The following is a 22,806-nucleotide window of genomic DNA, read 5'->3' on the forward strand; positions in this document are numbered from 1 at the left end:
AGTGGCCCGCGAGAGGGAGCGTTCGGCATCTGCTGAGCGCAGGGCTAATTTCTCTCACATTTTCAGCCTGGTAACATCCGGGGCTCCAGAGACTGATGCAGGATGAAGCATGGTATAGAAGAGAGAGAAAATTACTCTGCCGTGTAAGAAGAGAACAACATAACCAGCAAAACAGTAAGGCAGCCGAATGACAGAAGCCACCAGGCCGTGATCACGGTGGGCTGTAACCCAGAGCACAACACGGTAATGGGGGAGGAAAAGATTTGTCATACGCAGAGGAGTACATAGAATCTAATAAAAAAATCCTCTGTGAAGAGCAAAACGTAATCCAATTCGTATGGACACAACTTTCATATAATACAAAATGCAGAACTCAAATGGAGGAAAAACGGCACGTAACCGCGACGTCCAGCGAGCTGTCAATAACGTGCGATAAAAACAGCGCACTGGCAAGCAGCAAACACACCCATCTGAACTCCTCCGACGGAACAGTACGAAAAGATGTGAAAGATGTGAAAGATCTGAAGCTGCAAATGCTGGACCCTGACCTAGAAAGGTGGCACGGCAAGGTTCTGATTAATAAATCTAACTTCTGCAGCTTGCAAACGAGTTGAAATGAAGGAAATGTTTTTGGCGCTGCATCCACGGAGCATCCAAAGCAGCTGGCACCCGATCTGTGACGATGGCTCTATGCACTCTGGCAATACAAACAAATCATGATCCAAACAATAATTTCATACATGTGTGTTGCCCTCAGAAGCACTGAATTACAAAGAAACATGATGATACATTATATTGAAGGTTAATAAAAGCAAAGTACTAAACAGCGAAAATTGCAACTGTACTTTTTTTCAAACAGGGTGCTAAATAGCTTACTAACTCGAAAAAAGGCGAAAAACTGTACACCGTCCTGATGGCACACTGTTCATGCAGTAAGCAGTGACAGTAAAAAGTGCAGTAAAAATGCAAATGAAGCTATATGGAGATGTATAAGGAATTAAAAGGTGAGTAGCACAAGAATTAACATGTGCTTTCCACTGTGAAACACTGTTCAGTTATCACCACTTGATCCTAAAACAACAGAAAAACACTGAAGGAATGGATTGAGATTGCTAATTGAAAAAAATAAAGAAAAACATCTGAAGTCTGTTGGGTTTTGTCTCTTTTTCTTCTTTTTTTTTTTTTTTTTTAATCCGACAAAAGGCTTGCTTAAGAGGCACATGAAAAAATCCAAAACAGTCAAGAGGAGAAACTGGACAGATTAAGAATTCTTAATTTGGTTTCCTAACAGAAGAACAAGGGAATACACAGTGAAACTCGGGGGCAAAAGTCTGGGTAATTTGAGATGATACAGTTTCACATCGTACGCAATTATCCAGCAGCGCTTACTATGGCTTTAACATTGGTGTTAAGAACATCATGGAACATTAGTAATTATAATAAGCTTATTTGAATTAATAACAATAAACACCAATCACAAAGCACAGAAACACTCCTGTTTCAAGGCACAGCATAATAAACATCTAGGAAAAGAGTAATATAATAATCTTCTACAGAATTTTTTTCTTGAACAATGAGAGCTACTGTTGATAAGGGAAGGACTTTGAACCCTGACGGACAGATGCTCTGCTCCACGCCGGCAATGGAAAAGACATACCAGTAGCAGTTTATTCTGCAGGAAAAACATGTTGTAAATCATATCACTATAGCTACAGCGATAAAAAGTCTTCCGAAGTGTGCCACCCAAACACCGAACAAAGCAGAGCTTATAGTCTCAATTTAAGAAGAGAGACAACAGGAAGATGGATAGGCAAAGCTGTAACAGCAGGTAAGGTAACAGTAATCAACAATCCTGGTCTAACTTGTTTAAAATCAAGGTTTTCTTGTAGGCATTTTGAACATTTCTGAAGGCTTTCCTAAATATGAGGGGCAGAATCGGAGGATGACACTTCGACAATTTATGAAGTACAGGATGGAAGCCGTTATCGTTGACCTGAGATGAAAGCAGCCATGTACTGCCACAAAAAGGAAGACATCTTACTTCTTTTTTTGCCAATATCTTATGACGCCACTATATAAGTGGATCCCTTTGCTTTAGGATCCCTTTCATCCCAAGAACTCGTATCAGCGACAGCGATGGTGACCATCACCAACCGTGTCACTGCTGCCTCCCATCGCTGGTCCTGCAGCCAGTACGGGGAGACAGAAAAGAGAATTTTTGCCAAGTGCTGCCTGTTGTTTACCAGTACCGTGGGTGGCTGGTGGCAGGCAGGAGCAGCTTTAAAAAAGCCAAAAAACCCCTAAAATACCACTAGCAAGACAAGAAACACTCCAACCCCGCGCTCGTATGTTTTCACCTTTACAACCGTCTCAGCTTCAAAAGGAGGCAGTGATCTTGGGGGTAGTTTGTTCCACCTCTTCTGGCTCCTTCCCTCGCCAGAAACGACTCAGTTGGTACAACGTCTCCTGGTCTCGGGGTGCACCAAGGGCTGGCTGCTCCAAGGGAGGCAGAGGAGGGAACCCCAGGGTGCTTACGGGGTGCAGTCCCACCACATCTGGACAAGGCGGGCAGAGCCACGTGCTGGTGACAAGGTCCATGGACAGTCTCAAGCAAGGAGAGGGATGAAACGGGTCCAAGGGCTACCCGGGGGTCCAGTTAGGACCAAATGGACATGGAGTCGGGGCAAGGCAGGCCCTGAAGACCCAGGCCTGAGCTCAAGCCCAGTGCAGGGGTGGGGGTCGCAGACGAAGCTCCTCAGGGCACTGGTGCTGAGCTGCTTTCTGCAGCCTCAGAGCGCAAGGGAGGGCTGGACACATCTGCAGGAACAGACAGACAATGTGCCAGAGACATGGTATCAAGGCTGGTTTCTATTCACACATCCTACTGTCCCCACGGGGACATACAGAGTCACAGATCTCTGCAAGCATTTTTCCCCCCACGGGAATATACACAGAATTACAGAAATTTGAGAGCAGTTTTTCTACTAATTATTTAAATATATTCCTCCCAAACAACGAGGGGGAAAAAAACCTTTCCCCACTTCTAGCTGCTCTGGAGTGCCCTCCTGTAATTGCTCTTTCAAGCCATACCGGCCTCTCTATACCTGTGCAATCATCTCTGAAGGTCTGAAGCAGCACTGTGCCTCCAGCAATCACCACCCCGAGTGCTCTGAAACGCTCTTGACACTGCAGGCAACCCAACCTGCAAGGCTCTGCCGTCGCCTCTCGCACCATCCTCGACCCACGGCGGGGCAGGGGAGCCTCGCCGGCAAGAGAAGGCAGCAAGGACGGAGAACAGCGAGGAGGCGTGCCACGAGCAGGGAACAGCAAAAAAACACACCAGATAAAATCTTCTGGACCAAGCCCTTCCACAGAAGCAGTGCTGGGCTTGTCTACGCCGATACTCTGCTTGGAGACCTCCTCCGTCTCGCTGCTGCCAGTGCCCACGGGGGTTGCGGTGCGAAGTGCGGCTCTGTACCAGTTTCCCAGGCACAGCCATTACGCCCAGACGCCGACTGGAATGGGAGATACCCATTTCCCCTCTTGCCTGGGACTGCCTTGCTTTAAAACACTTGACAAGCATGGTTCAAAATGTAACACCATAAACACGCGCATCTCTGCACGCTGGAGGAAAAAGCCGGGTCCAAGAGTTTCATTTCACATGTTCAATTAGGCTGTGAAGAAAAGGACTATGAATGCAGACAAGTAACAGCCTTCTGTGATTTGTTGTGTTTTGCGACATAAAACTGCCATCATTATAAACTGTCAATTAAAAATCATAGTCCTAAATTATCTTTTTTTTTGCCAAATAGCTTAAAAATGTAAAAGCACACAAAGTTGTTTTCAATGTTCAGCCAACAGCCACAACACGCTGACCTCCACCTTAACTCAGCCTGGCTCTAACTTCAAAGCCTGCTTGAAGCTGTTTAAACACCAAGGTTACTAAGCACAGCAGGCATGCTGGGTGCTCGCAGGGAGCCAGCACGCTTTCTGCGAAACCCAGGCTCTGCAGGTCCTCCCCCTGATTTCCCAGGCTAAGCTTACCCGTCCTCCAGAGCCGGCCTTTCCCGTCGCGCTGCTTCTGACGGAGAGGAGCGGCGTTTCCCTTTTCATTTCCCCATCTCTGCCCCTTTCTGCTACCTGCAGTCGAGCCTCAGCACACGGCTCCTTAGTGTCAAGTCACAGGTTTCCACCCTTACCCCAGCAGCTCTGCGGAAAGCTCTTTAAATCAGCGGCACATAAGGAACCTGCAAACCCTACCTACAGAAGGACCAAACGACGCCGGAGCTTTTTCAGTCACAGCCAAGCAGTGGAAAAGCCTGGACTGCTAAAGCCCTTCAGCCGAGACTTTCTGGAACTTCGAGCATCTTTTTCACGGCATGTTGCTGATCACACACCTCGACTGACACAGAAGCACAAACGCCACATCGAGAAAATGATCTGCCATCAGAAATGGTTGTAAGGAAATGCCACAGTCGAACCAATGTGCAAAAGTTTAACCGAGGGATGATCAAACGCTTAGCATGCTTTGAAAATACGGCAAAGCTTTCAACGCAGTTTCTCACTCATCACTTGAAGGCAACAGTGGGGTCTCGCGAGCATCCCGCAGTCTGCATTGCTGACAGCTGCCAGCAACAGAAAGGTGTGGTAGCCTGCAAAGAGTCCCAGGGCTAAAATCACAACACCTCGATCACGCTGCAGCTATGAGGCTGCACAACCAAGAGCACAATCCCAGAGGAACAATCTTCACAGGAATGTTTTTTTTTTTAAGTTTTATTTTGTTGTAAACTCTTCTCCTTTCTGTCTCTGAAGGGCCCTGGATGCAGTTATGATACACAGGCTAGTACTAACCACTGTGTTTTATCTATCATTTTCCTCCTGGTCCTTGTTGCTGCGGCCCAAACACTTCTAGGCTCTGCTGAAAGCCAGAGCATGGAGAGCTACGCTGTTCACTGAGACTCTTTACTACAGACTGAGGGACTCCAAGGCACAGTCTTTTAATCAAGTTATTCTTAGGGGTTATGTCAAGTGGCAAACGCATCAAATTCTTGGCTCCACGAAAAACAACACAACTCCCTCCAACCTAGAAGACTTCTACTTTCCAGGGCAAAACTGTCTTTTACCTAAAAGCCATGGACCTTGTGCTTCTAAGTAATAATTTGCTTTTTAAAATATTACCCTTGAACATGATTTTCTGTAAGTGGGAAAGAAAAAGGGGGAATCTGGATATAAAGGGTCTGCGAGCACATGAGGAAATCTGTGCTCTATGCTCACAAGTTAACCAGTACTTGGCACAGGTATCGCATTTTTCCACCACGAGTTATCTTCCCTGCCTCCAAAGTAACGTTAAATTTTAGTCCTATCTGCAAAAGGTACACTCAATAAATCGAAGTTTAGACATTCTTAAGCTTCTGCATCAGCAAAGGACTTCTATTTACAGCCGCTTTCTTCGCTCCCTTCCCAAAGCAACTCTAAGCCTCTGAGCAAGGTCATTCTCCACTAGTTTGGAATGATCTGGTTCACATCGTCGATACTCACTAGGAAACCTCAGAGGAGCTGGGGGACAGACAGGGAGTAAAAGCTGGATATAAGAAACCACTCCCGCACATATATCCCAGATCAATTACCAACACAGCTCCATCGCATTAAAAGCCTTCTGTTTCCAAACACTTCCTAAAAGCCCCGTCGAGCACACAGTACTACTGCACATAATGATGGGATAAATTAAAAACAGGAGGAGGGAGAGGAAGAAGAATCCTGAACACAAGGAGTTACCCTAAGAAAAGGTAAACATGTTCAAAGAAGCAAACACAGTGACATCTACACAGCCAAGCTGGAATTCAGGTGCCGATTTCTGGCACCCCATCTACAAAACAACGAGAAGTCTGGGCTACTACGGGCAATTGTAACACGCCGAAGCCTTTGACAGCAACGCTTGCCACGGCCTCCCGAGAAAGCTCCGAGCGCTAGCACATCTAGCAGTTGGAAGACGTACCTGCTTTGGAAACCTGGCAGGCGTCCTTCGGCGAGGAAGGGCAAGGCGAGCAGGGACCCCGGGACCTGCACACAGGTTCAAGCAGTCTTCCCATCGCTTCGCTGCAGAGTACCCTTGGGCTCTTTCTTAGATCAGTTCGGAGCTGAAATCTTGCTTTCCTCGCTCTCAGACAATGCTTCTATCCCCTCAACACACTGTCAAAATCCTTACTTTGGCAAGAAACTGTCAATCTGTCACGACAGGGTTAATCTCCTTTTACCTTCCACCACCCCACTGGATCGCTCAGCTCGGCTAAAAGCCCAAAGGGCATGAATAATGGAGGAGGACTCCACTGTAGGGACCATCAATGCCTCAGAAAGCCTTCACTGGATCCCTCAGCAGTTCTCACTTGCTGTATCTTTCATTTCCTTTAAACGTTGCAGTACCAGCGCTAAACCCAGCTCAAAGCTCTCACCTCCAGCACCTCCCCACCACCAAGGCAGCCAACAGACTACAGGGACTTCAGGGTCAAAGGGGGCCCAAATGGCTCCTCCACCTTCTCCCTCTGCTGTCAGCTGCTCCTCAGCTTCTTCAGGTCTTGCCTTCAGCACTGAAATACCACATCCTCCGTTTCAGTAAAATCTCCTCAACTGTCTTTGAGTTACATAAAGACCAAACAAATGCAAGCAATAGTTCTAACATTTGGAAAAAGTACTTTTTGCTTTCAAGGATGGCTGAAATCCAGCCGAACTATTCACCTTGTAACCTAACATGGGCATCAACCTCACTAAATGGCTCCTATCATATTAAGCTTGGGAAAATTTGGCAATAAGATGAGTTGTGGTTACAAGGAAACCCAGCCAGCTGCATGCACAGAGGGAAACGGTGAGTCTGAACATTGTCCGATGAGCCACAAACTTGACACATCACACATCTATAAAATTACATCTAGTTCTTAATTGAATCATCCCAAATCAAATCAGGAAAACACAACCAGAATTACAGGAAATACTGGGATCTTGGGCAAATTGCCTTCAGTGTCCGCTCTCAGTTATGCTATCTGTAAAACACAATCGATAAACATAACCATTAAGTAAATGCAAAACAGGATTAGTCCCATTCTTGAACAGAAAAAAAATTAGTCAGGTACTTCTTTGGTGTCATGGGTCAGGTATCTGCTTTGCACTACGTTGCAAATATAACACAACGTCCGAATGCTGGAGAAGCTGGAAAAGCACACAACAGGCAAGCAATCCTAATGTAGAAAATCCTTAATTTGCATAGGCACAGTTATGATTTGTATCAGCTTTCCCTGCATACACAAATTGAAGTAATAAAACACATAAAAACAAATTGTGAGGATTTAAGGAGGAATGTCTTAACCCATAGCTACGAACCTAACGCTGCACATGGGGAAAAAAAAGTCCTCCACACTTCAGTTTTCCATGAGTTGGGCAGAGCCCACACGACAGGAGCTGTAAGTGATACTGCAAGAAGGCACCAAAGAAGAACTGAAGGGAAAGATGGGAAATCACCAGGATTTTCTGTGGTGATAAAACAATATCAAAAGAAAATGAAAGACGAGAGGCTTGAAGAGCACTAAAGCTTCTCAGGCAGGCTGGAAAGGATTACTTCAAAGCAGTTTGAAATTGTGGTTTGAAGTATTTGATATCTGTAGAGGCATACACTCCAACCTTCAGAGGGTTAACTCCAACCTCCTTCTGCAAGCAAGATGAGCTGACTGGACAACTATTTGATCCTAAACACTAAAAACTGTAATACAAGACATCTGTTGAAGTTATAAAACGTCCTGTAGCTCTTTAAAATGTATAAATTTGATCTGGTCATTATATTACCTAATGTGTTTTCCCAGTATCATACATGACTGCATGAAGTGCTTTGAAAAGAAAGATGCTACGTAAGTGCAAAACACTGCTGCAATATTCCCCACTTCCTTTGGACGTGTACAGCAGGATGGCTCCTTCATGGAGACATCTGCTAGGAAACTGATTTGGCCAAATCACAGCGAGTGATAATGAGCGCTGTTTAATCAAGACAGCATTAACATAAATTTTAACTGGTGTCAAGTAGCTTAATGGTAAATTACTGAATGTTAAACAGACATGGAATGTTACACTCTCGTCTTGCAATAAACAAGTTCTTGAGAACACTAGAAAGTGCAGTTTTTTCAACGTGCAGTCAAAAAGAGCTAGATAGAACAGGAAGAGTTAACATCAAGCAATGCAAGACTTGAAATCATGAACTTCCTTTCCAATTTTAACAAGGTTCAGTACCAGAATGCTCTTCATCTTTGAATGAAATACAAGATCTTTAACAAGAAAAGTACATCCAGGTGTGCTTACAATTAGAAAGTTAAAAAAAGGTATTTTAATTAATTTCTGGCTTATGTACTTATATGACATTTCTGACTTGGATGCTTAATTGTGAACAGCTTTTTCCATTTTATATGGATATTATCAGTGAATTTCTGGCCTTAGCACTGTAAAAATGGCTATAATCAACACACCCTTCCATGCTAACCATAGGTGACATTGTTTCATCCATTAGCCATTGATTTTGCCAGCCCACACACCCACTTACTATCTGTCAGAGAGAAATGTAAAACTCCTGGCATCCTGACTCAGCACTACTAGGAACTGAAAGACTGATGGTGAAGAGTCACCACGCTCTGACATCGAGCAGAAGCCTCTACTGCAAAAGCATAACACAGTGACAGGTATCGCTTTAGATACTGACTCTTCAAGGAAGGGAGATTCCTGAACCCAATGTTAATAATATAATTGACTTGTCTGAATTTTAAATTAAATGGAATTTTAAATTGTTCTACGACATGCTCAGTTAGTGAGTGTGTTGAGAGCAGAACAGCACTTACTACAGTGTTCCCTGGAACATGCAATTCCTAAGACCGGGAAGAGGAGTAAAGGAGAAAAAAAAATCACAGGGAACAGCTCCGTACCTCAAATTATATGCTCTGCTGGAAAAGATGACAGTTCAGTTCTTAGGACCAGGAAGAGACAAAATAAAACAGTTGAAAACATAAAGCAATTGTATTTAGGCTGGCATTAGGCACCCACATAAGAAGCGACTGCTTTCGAAACTACAGATGAAAAACGCCAACCTTGGCAAGGTATCAGCACCAAACCATCTGCTTCTGCTCTCACCCACCTATGAATGGTAACAAGAAGGGACTGACCCATGGAAGCATTTCAAACATTGAAAACTTCTTAGTCCTCCTGGCAGCGGGTGTTGGGATGGGCATGCGTACTCCAGTCTGAAGGGAAGTTCCTCACTACCTACGGGAGGTACCATGCCCAAGAGGCTGCTTAACATGTACTTCTATCTCGGTGGGGCGATTAACGACAGCCCTTCCCTGCCCCACAGCGCTAGGGCGAATGCCGTGAGGGAAGAATAGGTTTCTTCGTGTGACATGCGCAGAAAAGGTCTCTCGGAGCTGGTGGACAGAAGAATGTACACCTGGTCTCATACTGCGCATGGACACCTGCGTAACGTGGACATGGGTCCTACGGGATTACAAGAGCGCATGCAAAGGGCTAAAATGACTGTCGCCCATGTCCCAGTCCCAGGCCTTCCATTCGCAGAGCTCAGAGAGAACCGTGACTTTCAACACAAGCATTTTCTTCACATTAAAACCCACAATGAAGCAGGGCTCGGTCTTTCCACTGTCACTTCATAATCACACCGGCTCTGCCGAGAGTCACACTCTACCCGTCCTACTCCTTCCACTCTTGACCTGTGCAAGCTGAAATCTCAACAGGGGACAAGAAGGCCAAGCTTTTCCACAGGTCTAATTCTCAAAGCAACAGCCACCTTGAGGGGAAAAAACAAAAAGTAGTGTGCTGTTGCTGTGGAAACAGAACACAAAATTATTCCCATCGGGAATCAAGTAGCTCTCGGAAGATCCAGCACATGGCCAAACAGTTACTGGAACTGCCCCCAGCACGTGGGAAGTGTTGGGACAGGGAACAGAGTCAGCCTTGATGTCTCCACCATCTCCCAGACTTCAGGAGATCCAGACCCAGGACAGCTTTTGAAAAGCGACTCCCTCGCAACGCTTGGTGAGGAAAGGTATCTTGTTTGTGAAACAACGACCACCCCATGCAGGCCTTGAACTGGGAAGACGATAAATCGCACAGCTTGCTTCAATTCTTGATCGATTTATTAATACAGAATCCAGGACACAGTGTTTAACAGAGGAAATGCCTGGGCCTGCCCCAAAAGTTTACAAGCTGAATTCAGTAGTGATGCTGGTGAACGGTAAAGAAGAAAATTAACCTACATCTTAGCAGAGTTCTTCTGTTCCTTGCTCCCCGAGAGGTGAAAAAGAACAAACAGAATGTGATAATGTAATTAAAGACGCCATGATAATTCGCACCCAAAAATGTCCGAATTCAGACCATGCGGGCAAACCCAGGCTACTCCAACTTTCAAGTGACTTGACTTTAACATCATTCTTGTGCATAAATCTGTAGTTTCGTTCCTCTCCCTTCCCTTTGGGACGATGGAACTGTGGAAGCTGTTCATACCCTGACCACATCAGCTGTAAGAGACTGCAAGAGGCTGGTAGATATCAGGCAGAGAGAACACTGCGGTTAAAAAAAATATGAATGAGAACACCACAGACACAAAAGCCAGTTCTGTGTCTTCAGGAAGAAAGGAATCGCCTCGTGTCAACATTAGAACTTCTCATACTACCAAAGATCAGGTGAAACCCACGACGAGTAGCTATTTGAGACTCCAAACCCCTGATTTTGCTCAGACATTTTAAACGTCAGACAGAGATGGCAGGGGATTCCAACCGGTTAGAAATTTGTGTAGTTTATCAATGCTGTGATGCTACCAGCCACTAATTACCCCAGTTCTGAAGCTTCTACCCTTCCTTCTCAGCCCCACAAAACATCTCGTATTAAAAGAAACCAGACATTGGCAAGCTAGGATAATAATTTGGGTTTTTTTTAACAAGGGTGTTGTGAAGCTTAATTCATGTTTGTAAAGCCCTTGTCTTGTGCCTTTCATCTGGTGTGGGAACCTTGCAGTATTAGCAATAAGGTCTTTTCTACAGTAGCAAGGCTTTGCTAAAATGGTTATACTGGCAAACCTGCCCAGTCGAGATGCGGTTTGCACAGGCAAAAAGGTTCTTTTGCCAGAGCAGCTAATACCAGTTCCCCCCCAAAAACAAGCTACACTGGCAGAAGCACGTTTTTGATGGTATCTAATCACATCTAGCACAGAATATTCTACGTCAACTAAGGGTGATTTCTGCAGAATCTTAAAAAAACCACAGTTATGCTGGCAAACCCTTGAAGGGTAGCTCTGACCAACGTGTTTCGAAGCCTGCAACAGGAGGATGTGTATTTATTACTCTCACAATGCCAAGCCTCCGCATTCATTTATCCACGTGAATGAGTCAGAAGCAACCGAGCCCTCCGTAAAGAGACCCCTTTAGCAGCAAACGCATTTGACTTATTTTATACAAAACGATTGTTGGGTTATTTTTTTTCCTTTAAGAAGCAAGAAGCTAAAGGAATAAGGACAATTAAGACAAAGCCTTGGTCAGACATATTCTGCCAAACAGCAAAGAACGGAATATTAACAGCACTAGTATGAATGCCTAGGAACTACTTCTTCCAGAGAGCACAGGCTGCGGTACAAGAAACCAGCTCACCTGACAGTCCTTTTTAACTGCGCTCTTACTATGATTCTTTTCTATTCAAGACCCCAGTTATTTCCCACAAGTTTAAAACAACATCAAATATCACAGAATCACAGAATGGTCGGGGTTGGCAGGGACCTCTGTGGGCCACCCAGCCCAACCCCCTGCCGAAGCAGGGTCACCCAGAGCAGGCTGCACAGGACCGTGGCCAGGCGGGGCTGGAATATCTCCAGAGAGGGAGATATCCAACTGTTATTTGTCTCCCAACAAAGGCGGAGGGGCGTCCTCACGCCAGGTTCCCAAATGACTACTTGCCCTTTCTCTCCTAGCCATGTTTAGCCTTATTCTGAGCTGCTCGGGGTGGCAGCCTGGACCTACCAGAAGTAGCGCAGTTACTTTTTGCCTTCCTCTGTTTCCACATCTTGCTAGAAGCCTGTAACAAACCTTACCACCTAAGGGCTTGCTTACACAGGGAAAAAACTCCTCCGTCTCCCATCTCCGGAAGGCTTTTCTTAATACCTGCACTTATCTGAGCAGGGTGTCCCTCCACATCTGTCTGCAGCAGCACACAGTCCTCTAGCATCCACAGCACCAGAGCCATGCACCGCAACGTCACGCTGCGGCAGAGCCACGCTTCAAACCTGCGGTGGGTTACAAATTGGCTAAACATTTCTCCACAGACTGATTCGGATCAGACATGCTTGAATGTGGAATGGAGCGCAAAATCCGAAGACAGGAATTGCCATAGTCAAGGGAAGTAAGCTACTTCACAATATAGAAAACTTGCTTTCCATACAAAAAATGGTTTCATTACGAAAAATTAAGCAGGTGTATTCAGTTGCTTTCCATGGAAAAGTAAAGCTAAATCTACTTTAAAGCAAAACTAAACATGAAACTCAAATTTCTTTGCTATTGAGACAAATGAGGAAAAGGCTAGCTACCATAAATTAATCAGTAACCCATTATTTACTGGCATAGCACTGCAGAATACAGAGTCCACATACAAGGACTACCTGTGGTATGGTTTTGTTACACCTAAGTTTTTTTTATGTGACCTCTGAAGTGATAAGCATAATAATTAGCAGTAATTTACAATTGCTCCATGTCCTCTCAGTCACTGATGTACCCATCTACACAGCACGAAGAACAGCACTGATCTAAAAACCAGGTGTGACAGTTCTGGACTAGGCTTACAAAGAAGAAGGTTCAAACGAGAGCCGAAATACCTGAAAGCTTGTTGCAGACTGGCTAAGCTATAGACCAAAGCTATAGCACCCACTGGGCTTTCTTGCTGCCAGTTAAGCAGCACTTTCTTGTCATGAGAGCACTAAAATACGATGGATCATGTTTCCTTTTTCCACCAGCACACATTTTGCGTGCAAGCAGCTGTTCCTAATCAATGAGGGTTAGATATTAACACCTCATACAACACGAAAATTTATGTCGCAGCCTTCTTTCAAAATCTATAAAGACATTTTCCCCACTAGCTCTGTGCCTCAACTTGCTTTACCTACAACGCAGCACCCAGCACCCCTCCACAGCACCCTCTGCGGTATCACCAGCAGGTTTGCACAAAGATCAAAAACAGAATACGGCCATTAGACAGTAATTACATGTCTAGCTGGGAAAAGTTCATTTTTGCCTTTAGGATACTCAGCAAGAAAATTCTAGGCTACTCATCTTTAAAAGCAAGGCTGTCTTGCCCCTCAGTTTCTCCCCATTCCACTCACGTCTCTGTTTCAGCTCCTTCCCTCCCATCTTAAGCGTCATCCCTCTTCAGCCTCGGATCACGATGACCGACCCCTGGCTTTGCTCCCAGGACGAGAGCTCGCAGGGAGTTTGTGGGGTTCTGTGCATCATCTCTCTGCACGCCCTGGTTCCCGTCTACGCAAAGCCGCTCCCTAGCTGGGCACGGCATGGCAGTGAAGTTGAGATGAAGCATTTGGAGCAAAAGTCTAGGAGCGAATATGTGGAGGCTGAGGCCAGGCTTCCCAGTGGAAGGTCACCGACCCTGGAATATCCCTCCATCACTGACAAACATACCCCACATTTATCATTCTCAAGCTCAAGTACACGTCAAGGCCACCTTTTTATTTCTCTTCAGCAAAAATGGAAGCAGAGGCATACGCTCAGGCTCAGCCTTCTTTCCTCTTATTTTTCTGGAATTTCTAACTGCTCCAAAGTTTCTGCGGGGGTAGAAATGAAATTTAAAGTGTAGAAACAACAGGTACGTGGCATGATCAGCTGTTCTGTTCTACACCGAAGCACAAAGCCGCCACCACAAAAGAAAGGCCCAGTTAAACGATAAGGAGCCCACTTCCACCCCGACAGACAGCTAAAGCACCCGGAATGGAATGGGAAGACTGAGGCTACGCGTTCGCAGCCAGCTCCCACAAATAAGCTCAAGCTTTTGACCTCTGATGCCCTTTGTGATTTGTGTCCTGAACCACTACGATCCAGAAAAAGCCTAGGACAGGCTAAAGATGTAGCCAGCAAAGAGCATTTACACCTTGGCGATGAACTTCCTAGCTCTAATAAAACGGAGGAGTGCCGACCTTCAGCGCATGCGAGGGCTTGTATACTCCAACTTCATGGGATGATGGAAGGAAGGATAAATACAGAGGAATAAAAGATTCAATTTTTTGGTATGTAGGTTCTGTAGCTCTCAAATCATCATTACAGATGAAGTTTACAATTAGATCTGCCTGCACCTAAAGATATTTATGGTAAAGGAACAACACGATTTGGAAAAAGATCTGCAGAACGGAAGATCTACTAATTTTGCACAAAGGGCTGTAGCGCAATCAAAACCCAGAATTTCTTGTGTATTAAGTATCATCTAAAAAGTCAAGCATAAACACATGAAAATTTTTGCAGCAAAAAAAAAGGCAAACAGAAAAAGCAGAACTCTGGGAAATCCATCAGTCTGCCTCAGAATCCATTTGCGCACGCTGTTTCCTTGGATGTAAAACACAGGCTTCAAACGCAGCTGCACCCATTTCTTGAGCCGTGTCTTCACCCAAATGTCAGGGCAGCACAACCACCTCTGCTTACCCACAAGGTATCCATGCAAACCATCAGGCCTAGCTGAGGAAAACACATCATGGACACAACGTCCAGAAAATTCACTGCCTTTTGGCCTTCTAGAAACAGCACCGAAATTCCAATTTGTCCTCATTTTAACATATGTCCGTGTGTTACCATAACTGACATACTTGGATGCAATTTTATCACTTCTTTCACAAAAGAGCAGCCATTTCTTAGCTGGAAATGGGTCTGAGAAATGCTACCTTCAGAGCGAACCTGCGGGACACTTCAAGCGGAGCTGCTTCCTCCACCACAGCGCTCACGCTTTTAACACCGCATTTCCACAAACATTTTATTCATAAACAATTCTTTCACCAGAAGTTTCTCTCAAAACAGCCGTAAAACAAAAAGCTGAAGATCAAAGTCGCGCGACGTGTGTTAGGCTTCTCCCGACTTCCCGGAGCACGTGCCGGAGCCAGCGTCTCGCACAGAAGAGTACCTCTAAACCAGCAGGCAAACCGCAGTATGGAAATCTGTAATGTGATCTTATAATAGCTGATCCTAAATTTGAAAAGGTGAAGAAAAAAATAAAAAAAAAATCAGTGCTGCAGAAGTTTTTTATCACAATCTGAATGGCTCTATTGTATCTCCTGTCATGCTGAAGTTCGCTTTGTTGTTGTTTTCAGCTTTCCTTTTAGAACAGCCTCCTGCAGCTCTAAGCTAAAGATCTTCCTGGAGCTTCTACGTGACAGCTGCAGTATCTTCGCCATCTGTTTAGTTTATATTTGCTAATACAGCGCCTGCTGTTTTCAACTGACAGCTTTTTTCTCTCTTATTACCCCCGCACGGGAAACCACTGCACTCGCCAAAGTTCCTCTGTAGTCTCAGATGTCAAATCAAGTCTGGTGACAAAAGGTGATGAATGAGGCCCCTACACACCTCCTTTTCGTTTGGTGAAAATTATGAAAATCCGTCAGGGGGCTTTATGTTATTTTTTAAAAAAACAATTGTAAACAAAAAGACAGGAAAGCATACAGAAACAGAGCGGGAGACAGTAAAGGGAAATCCCACCCCCTTCCTCTCCACACGGCGATGCTGCGGGAAGGCTGAGCCTGGGGCATCTCCGAGACGCTCTCAGGAGCAGAACATCCATCCCATATCCATTCACTGAAGCCATGATTCAACCTCTCCAGTGGCCCACGCCCACCGACCGAGCTCAGGGTTTGGCCGACGGCTGCCTCGCCCTCCCTTGCAACCACCGTGCCTCCCGCCTTTCTGGAGGGCTCTGGCTCTCTGGAGCACCCGCAAGCCAGCGGGAAGGGATGGAGCCCCAGGGCCCGCACGTCGCAATGGTGGGTGTCGGGGCCACCCTGGCGAGTCTCCCGCAGGAAGGAGCAGGGCCTGGCTGCTCAGAGACATGGGGTAACAGCACAAACTGACTCCCGCAGCCCTACATAGCAAGCACAGACGTTACGGCCCCTGTAGCTCCCCTAGATTATGATAACAAAAAGACTGAAGAGTCTATCCCTGCTGAAAAGTGACATCAGGTTTAACACAAAAATTTGAAATTTAACGGAGATACCCCCGTCCTGCTTAGAACCGTATCTGCAACGCCTGTCCCAGGTGACGCAACCCTGGGTGCCACAAGGACCACATTTCAGCCACCAGCCGCAGCCCAGAAACAGGTACACACGTCAAACACAAAGAGCTGCACACAAACCAAACATCTCCACTTTTCCTTTCTAAATTCCCCCTTTCAAAACGACTTCTTTACAAACCGGAGAGGCTCACAGAAGCGTGAAACGGGCACTTCCCAAGGGGCTGGAAGCTGCGTGCTTGCTGGTGCCAGGGAGCCCAGCACTGCATCTGAGAAGGAGCTGGCAGGGAGGCGGGTCTGAGGGAATACTTGGGAGGCAATGAGGCATAATCTCTTCTTACCACTGTTCCCAGAAGATGGTGATGAGAAATTAAACCTCTTGTTCTGACACTCTAGAGATAGCTCCAGCTCCTAAACATCAAAGCAACCCACAGGATGGCAGCTCGCTACCTTGTGCACCATCATCCCACCAAGCCCTGGAGGAGGACGTCACTCGAAGCAAAATGAACGCTTCTGAAAGTACAGCGAGCCAGTGCCAAAAACGACTACTGGTGCGCTCTGGAGAAGGTTACTACTTCACCTTGGTATTCCCACTCCTTGAATCACTGTGGTACAAAAAGCCAACCTTTGAAAAGCATATTGGACGAGACAGAAAAGCTAAAAAGAATAACGTCGAATCACCTTAGGCCTAATGCACCAATAGCTACACCATGCTTGAAGACATCACCTCCTTTCCTACCCAGGAGAGTTTGTCCGAGACCCAGACAAGTCAACCCTTAATTTTCATTCTGTGTCTCAGTCTTTCGATCTGTAAACGCAGGTAAATGTTGATGCACTTCACTATAGGGCTACTACACAGCGCCATAGGCTGGATACCCAGCACAGACTGTAATGCTTCCACAGCTCAGTGCCAATACCAAGGGAAGAAAAAATCACCTCAAGGAGCATCCAGGCCTGAAAACCTGAGGAGTTATTACTCAGCTGCAGTTGATTACTTGTACTTTATGGCATTTTGTAAGTAACACAACCAAGAAAGCATAAAGTATTAAATTATAATAATGTAGATATAGATTGACGTCCCAAGTCACCGAAGATTTGTTTCTTCTGACCTTTGTCAACATACTAACCCAAAGTCCCACAAAAGACGAATTCCCTCCCAGCTACCTGGGCCGACATGACCCTTGCTACCCATTCTTCCTTACCTCGAGCACTCTATGTGCAGTCCGAGTAGGAGCTCCGTGGTACCAGATGCAGACCGAGCAAAGACACCACTAACCTGGGAAGAGAGAAATTTGGTATAAACATGCATACCTGACAGCGTACGGCAGTTGTATTTTCCAAACTGCGAACACCCTCCAGCCAGGATGCCTGATTCCCTTCAGTACCCGAACTACCGTGGATTGCAGCTCAGGAAATTAAAGCGGTGCCGATTTTAGCGATTCCTTCAGCCAGGAATAACTGAACTGACTAGAATTTACCCCAAGGTGCAAATAAAATAAAAAGATTAAAGAACTGTAAGTCAGGCATACTGCTCTTATCTTTTCCAGCCAGATTTTTTTGTTTTCCTCCTTCTTCCCGGGTTAATCGGAGTTATCGCGCGTTGCTTTGACTAGCCTCTGGTCAGCGGTTCCTGACGGAAAGCCGAGCCTCAGCCACGCGCCACTGCTCAGTCCGTTGCACGCTGCTGTGCCTGCCAAGAAGAAAGGCTAAACCAAGGGCCAGGCAGGGCACGGGATTCCAGCCGAAAGGAGGAATCCAGGGCACAGCGAGGTGCTCTCCCAGGCGACCAGAGAGGTCTTGCACGACACGACACGACGGTACTGAAGACGCGGCACAACAAATGCTGCAAAACCGGGTGCAGGCGACAAAAACATCGATGTAAGACGGCAGCAGATTTTACAGCTAACAAACCGGGTTCATTTCTTCTCTGTAGACTACCAGAGCCCAGAGACAGAACAACACTGTTCTACCCCTCAGGGGCAAAGGCAAGTCAATGCTGGCACTGCTTCCCGTGGGAGGTTTGGTTATGGCAAGCAGGGTCTCCGTGCACACCTCCTCTCGGGCACCTTCTCACAATTTGACAATGTAATATGTGAGGGGGATAAACCTGATGCTTTTCACTGGAAGAAAATTTGCTTCTTTTCTTTCATACAATACCTCTGCTATTCAACTTCTTAGCACATGCAAACCACACAGGCCTACAGGCTTTCCTGGAACCGGAAAATAAAAAAGCACCTTTGCTGTTCATAGTACAGAGATAAAAGAGATCTCAAACTAGCGTACGTTTGTTTTAGGAAGCATTATTCAAGGGTGGATGGATTTTGCAGCAGAGTCAGGTACAGCGTTATCTGCCCTCTCAATCTTTTCCATAAATGTTCTGAACATTCAGCATCCCAGGAGAAAACATCCGAACTAAACCCACTATTCTGAGCCTGGTCAGACACCACTCGACACAACCTCCAATGAAGCATTAACAAACCAAGTCAGCCTTCCACTGCCCAGGATGGCGGGGGTGGGAATAGGCAGATAACGGGAAAACCCCGAGCACACAAACCCTGCAGCAGAGAGGCAAGAGCCCGGAGCCTTCGCACCGTGCTTTGCAGAGCTCCAGGTTCTAGGACGACTCTTGGCTGGGGTACAGAGGTGGCCCCATAAGAAATCCCAGCCGACAAACCTCTCCAAGCAGAAGGGATCCAGTACTCGTAATACATCACTCTCTCACCAGCTATCCCTCCCAGAACTGATGCTATCATCAGCTCCACGGCTCTAAGTCTTGCAGAGCCTGAGCTTCAGCCCAAATCCACAAATTGTGGACCCGAGCTGGCTCCCGAATGCTTCTCCAGCTCCTCCAAAGCCAGCTTCCCAGCATCCCACGTCCCGGGAGCACAAAGCAGAGACAGCAGCAGTGGCTCTGAACAAGGCTGGCGAAGGCTCAGCACGTGAATTAGCTCAGGGTCTGAGCCACACAGAAACCTACGTACTGCTTCCAGCTCCGATTCCTGTACGGATAACGTGCTACCTGAATAATCTACCTACGTCACATGTAAAAATTAAAGTGAAGAAAGGCAAATTTCAGTCCCTATGCAGTAATTCAGAGATCCAGAATTAACCTATCATGCTTACAAAGGCTATCTGCAATATCATCCATACACTGTTTGTAATTGTGTCTAAATCACGTCCAGAAAGTTTCGCCTGCGTGCATTCCTCTTCACTTCTCCGGATCCTCCGGCGTTCCCCAGAGCCACTTCCGCGAAAAGTATGAAGATGATGCTCTCAAGGAAATCAGGCTTGACTCTCCAGGCTGTCCAACATAAGCAAGTCATGTACTTAGTGAAGCATGACTGTCCATACATACACAGCACTTCAAAACCAAATCATTACAGGCCTTAATGCCCACCACCCTCAGCCTTAACTCCGAGCTCCAACAACAAGGTCCTACCCTTCCCTCAAAAGGCTGCTGCTAGTTCACATTCAGCACAGGCACAACAGCTTTCGACAAATTCCAAAGAATTTTAAAATGTCACCTTCCAGAAAACCGAGATTTGTTGTTCAGGTGCCTAGATTTAAAACGAAAAGGCGAGTACAGCTGCTCACAGCTGATAAGGCCTCCTGCTACTGGCATCGATTTATATCCATGATCCTGAATAACAAACCCATGTACTTTCAACAACTGTAGCAACTGTTAGATAAAACATGGAAATGGGAAGATGGGACTAGAAGCCACCTCCTTTACTGTACAGATCCCTTCCCCATAAACCAAGAAAAAGCACATTCGGGTGACGCCAATAAAAGCTCCATGCTGTCTCTGAAGACCAACTGCCAAAGCAGAGAATCTCAAAAACAATTTCCAAGTCAGTCCATGCTGGCAGCTCCTGATGGCATCTCATAGGTTCTCACCTGAAGACGAGAACGCCTCTGGCAAGCCCGGTAAAGTCTTTTGACCAACGTCACCAACGTGCTGTTCTGTGTACAGGCAGCTTCAGCTGCTCGGGAGGGAGCAGCGGCGTCGCAGGACGGTGTACGGGAGCCTAGATTAGTGTTTGCGATTAACCTCACGCAACACTTCATTCGTGGGGCTGCAAGCACAGATGCAAATGCAAGTTTAAGGTCATGGGAAATAAGGAAAGGCTTCCTGGATCCTACGCAGCTAGGCCCAGGAGAAAGCCAACATGAGAGGAGCAGACAGAGGAGGGGGGAACAGCAGTGTGCTTCCACCTGTGGCCACGCCAGCTTGGCCCAGAGCTGATGTCGCTCCTGGAGACGACACTCAGCCCAGCTGAGTCTGAAAACCCCTCTGTAAGCCAACATCACAACTGGCACAGTTCTTACACTACCTTGAGACACTGCTTATACGAGAAGAAACTTCTCCTGTACTCATCTGCAATGCAATCTTGCGCTGGGCATGTCACGGAGAAGGGTTAAGAGCCTCAGGGTACGGTTCCACAAGCAGCACAAACCAATGTTAGCGGCTGCCAGCAAGAAAGGCGGACCCACACCCCTGCCTACGTGCCACACGCTGATCAAAACCGCTAATCCACTGAAAAACTGTTCTCCGCTGGTCAGAGTTGTGGGCTGACCAGACGCAGCCTACAGCCGCCCGACTGCAGGAACGGAAGCAAGACAGCAACGCCACAAGCGTGGCAGGCAAGAGCCACGCTGACCTTTGCCGGAGAGGCACAGTCCGAGAGCACCTTTCACGTTACAGCACCTTTATTACACAGCCTAGAGGCGAGGGCAGGGGATAGAGGGCTGGCTAGAGAATGCCCTTGTCCATTAGACCGTATTTTTGTGTGTGTGTGTGCATGTGTTTAGTCCTAAATCTCAAGAATCACTATGCAACTGAGATACCGGTTATCTCCACCTAGACGTTAACACTGTAACCCAGTAATGAACTTTGAATGTGTTCTAGAAGCTAAAACCCTGAACAAGAGTGAAATACAAGCGGTGTTCTCACAAGCTCTCCCCAGTGTGCCCTCCTGCTTCTTCCACAGTGACTCTCTGCTGCGAAAAATGCAAACTTTTATTTAAAACAGAAGCGAATACCACTTTCAGATATCCCTTCCCCTGCTTCTCTCCTATCTTTTTGCTCTACTGATAGAACAAAAATCCAGTATCTCAGCTGTGGGAGAGCAATAAAGAGCCAACATACGATGCCCAGACTAGGCAGGCAGGGATGTACTGGTATTGAGTGCTACAGCTCTGGAACAAGGCTAAAGGAGAGGATTTCACAGGGACAAATCTGCAAAAGCCAGCAGCTGGCCTGGAGGCATACACTACACAAATCCGTCCGACTATAAGGGACGTAACTCACGTTGCACCCAAATCTGACTCCATCCCACGCAAGTCTGCTATTCCTAGTCTTTATGGTAAACCAACATCAAACACACACTCAGAAATCCAAGGTTAGAGGGAATAATATTTACATTAAAGAGATTAATCCCACTTCTTGTCATGCCTCCTGCGCTGTATTTTGTTCTACAGTTTTTCATGTGGATTTTGTGTTCCAAATTTGGGTTACGGCAAGACAACGGGAGCATCAGTTGCTGTGCATGATGTAAAATAGGCAAAATACGAAGTCTCAGCTCTGAGAATGCAATGCTCTACATCTCTGGCTAATCCAAGCACTGATGGTACACGCACAATGTTTAGGCACAACATATCAGGTAGAGAATCAGTCTTCGATGCTGAACAAGGTAATTTCAAGTGCAAAGTACGCCCGATGCAACAGAGTGACTTGGATGGGGATTATGGGCAAAAGCAAACGCACAGCACCCGAAACGGTCACATTCTTTCCAGTTGAACCCTTGCAAGTATTTAGCAATTATTCAGATCTCCCCATCCCCGAAGAGCAGTAACACCGCACATCTGAGGCTCTGAACTAGCAGCCGCATGGTTTCTGGAGCAGCCGCTCTGCCAGGCGAGGGGAAACGATCGCCTGTCATGCTGACCTAGCACAGAAACACACTTCGCCTCAGCTGGAAATTGTTCTTATGCAACCAGCACTCTCCAGACACCAGAAAATAGCTCAGATACCTGACAGCACAGATTTTAATATTCTGCCTGTGGATATGGCCATCAAAATCCCCACTGCCTCTCATTCCTCATGCACTTAATATGTTGATTTAATTATGCGCCTGTAACTCAGTCTACACTTCACAAGAGGCAAGAGGCAGAGAGATTCCAGCAAATGACACTTGAGATAAGAGAACGATCAACTGGAGAGCACAACGCTCATCCTTTGCATATAGACCAGCCTATAATAAAAGGCTTAAAAATTCACTTGACCAGAGCAGGTAGGAAGCCTTGGCAAAAGCTAAACTAAAATTAATTTTCCAGATGTTAAAGTTATAAGGGTAGCTTGCAAAGCACGAACCAGTGAAGAGCTGTCTCTGCAAACTCACGGACAGACGGCGTCAGCTCGCTGCTCTGCTCACGGCTTCTTCCCCGGCTGCCCCGGCAAAGCCTCAGGGCACCCGGAGCGGAGCTGAAGCACCAGGTCGGTTCCGCACGGCATCG

The 22,806-nt window shown here is 46.4% G+C and overlaps 1 protein-coding gene across 4 annotated transcripts in view; it reads right to left on the minus strand.

Moving 5' to 3' along the window:
- The window catches only part of NDST2 (N-deacetylase and N-sulfotransferase 2), a 137,159-nt gene that overhangs the window by 65,923 nt on the left and 48,430 nt on the right, over positions 1 to 22,806 (minus strand). For all 4 annotated transcript variants that reach the window (XR_012764240.1, XM_075422876.1, XM_075422878.1 and 1 more), the window contains exon 2: positions 17,493 to 17,566. The gene's annotated coding sequence lies outside the window, so the exon portion shown is untranslated. The remainder of the gene's footprint in view (positions 1 to 17,492; positions 17,567 to 22,806) is intronic.

The sequence above is a fragment of the Opisthocomus hoazin genome, chromosome 6, assembly GCF_030867145.1.
Source record: "Opisthocomus hoazin isolate bOpiHoa1 chromosome 6, bOpiHoa1.hap1, whole genome shotgun sequence".
Lineage (NCBI taxonomy): Eukaryota > Metazoa > Chordata > Aves > Opisthocomiformes > Opisthocomidae > Opisthocomus > Opisthocomus hoazin.